The sequence below is a fragment of the Rhincodon typus genome, chromosome 46, assembly GCF_021869965.1.
Source record: "Rhincodon typus isolate 14 chromosome 46, sRhiTyp1.1, whole genome shotgun sequence".
Taxonomy (NCBI): domain Eukaryota; kingdom Metazoa; phylum Chordata; class Chondrichthyes; order Orectolobiformes; family Rhincodontidae; genus Rhincodon; species Rhincodon typus.
The window spans coordinates 6,630,436-6,632,641 of NC_063377.1; positions in this window are offsets into that span (position 1 = coordinate 6,630,436).

Here is a 2,206-nt window from a genome sequence, read left to right on the forward strand (position 1 = left end):
GATGTGCGGGTTAGGGTGAATTGGCCGTGCTAAATTGTCCTGTAGTGTCCACGGAGTGGCGGGACTGGGTGGGATGCTGTTTGGAGGGTCTATGTTATTCGATGGGCCAAATGGCCTGCTTTCACACTGTAGGAATTCTATATACTTCAGACTCCAGGCAGAGGGACAAGAAAAACATGACCAGAATACAATCTGAAATTGGTAGGGAGGGTTCTGCCTCTCCCTTGCCTTTGGGTAGTGATGCCCAGACCTGCAAACTTCTCTGGGAAAACGCATTCCTCTTCATGGCTTGATTTCTTTCAAATGCACCCCACCCCAAATCCATGGGTGATCAGCTCTGGGACTGCACTGCCAGTGAACCACACATTTCCCGGCTGAGGACCTGCTCCACAGGTTACATCACAGCGTTTGAGCCAGAGGGTGCTGTTGGAGAGTCAGCGCCGAGGGAGCGGGCGCTGTCGGAGAATCAGTGCCGAGGGAGCGGGCAATATCGGAGGGTCAGCGCTGAGGGAGCGGGCGCTGTCGGAGAGTCAGTGCCGAGGGAGCGGGCAATATCGGAGGGTCAGCGCTGAGGGAGCGGGCGCTGTCGGAGGGTCAGCGCTGAGGGAACAGGCAATATCGGAGGGTGGATGGTGTGGATGATGCCTGACAGTTTCCTGAATAGAGACGCTTTCCCCTCTAAGTAAACTGCTGGTTATGATAGAACAATTACAGATTTTCAGGCAGCTTTGGAGGTTTGAAGAACAATGTCTCAGGAGTGTTTGCAAAATCATTTGGGTCCTTTCAGAATGGCATGGTGGCTCAGTGGTTAGCACTACTGCCTCAGGGCACGAAGGACCCGGGTTCGATTCCAGTCTTGGGTGACAGTCTGTGCAGAATTTGCAGGTTCTCCCCGTGTCTGCGTGGGTTTCCTCTGGGTTTCTTCCCATAGTCCAAAGATGTGCAGGTTAGGGTGGATTGGCCGTGATAAATTGTCCCGTAGTGCCCAGGGATGTGCGGGTTAGGGTGGATTGGCCGTGGGAATTGCAGCGTTACAGGGATAAACTGTATGTGGCTGGTTCCCTGTGCCCCCTATAGTCGGCGATGTACCCAGAAATATGTTCCTGTCAGTCACATTCACAGCCAGGAAATGCCAGAACTTTCAGTCATGCAGCAGTAACAGGTAAAGCAGTGATAGAGATACAGAACACAAAGGCCCCTGTAATGGTCACAGCATCAATAGGAATCAGCACAAATAACAGAATCCCCAGTTCCAATCATTGCCCTATCGGTGTCATTCATACTGTACACCGATTCCCAAAACCCTCGAATAGATTCCAGTCTGTAGCTCCCTCCCGGGGGGGTATCTGTTATTCTGTATATAAACCACCCCGAACCCCTCGATGAGATTCCAGTCTGTAAGTCCCTTGCATTGATCCATGCTTTGGATGGTAACTAGTACATGTTACACTTGTTCCCATCGATGGCAGAGTTGTTTTAACCCGATGTCTTCCACCCATTCCCCCGCCCTGCACCCCCACCCCCCCACACACCAGGCTAATGATCGCTTGGCTGAATGGAGCAGAAGTTGGCTGGGGTTGTACTTGGCCTGCTCTCTGCGTACCGGACAGTGCCGGTCGATTTTCCCACGTCACTATAGTTGTACTGTACCATCATGCGCGAGGGTTAGTTCTGAAGCAGCGCCCTTCCCTCCTGCTGCCGGAATGCTGTCATGACCCACAGCTTATGAGTTCTCCAGTTCCTTCACACCTTTCTTGATGCCATGTGGAGAAATCGAATTGGCTGAAGACGCTGGGGACCACTGGAGGAAGCCGAGATGGATCGGCACTTCTGGCTGAAGATTGCTGCGAAAGCTTCAGCCTGATCCTTTGCACTGATGGGCTGGGCTCTTCCATCATTGAGGACGGGGATATTTGTGGAGTCTCCTCCTCCAGTGAGTTGTTTAATTGTTCACCGTTATTCCCGACTAGATGTGGCAAGGCTGCAGAGCTCAGATCCAATCCATTGGTTGCGGGATTGTTAAGGTCTGTGTGTCACTCGCTGTTTGGCACGCAAGTTATCCTGTTTGGTAGCTTCGCCAGGCTGATATCTCATTTGTAGGTGTGCCAGGTCCTGCTCCTGGCATGCCCTGCTGCACTTGCCACTCGCCACTCAACCAGGGGTACAGCAGGGCAACAGACCCTTCGGTCCAACCAGACTGTGCAAC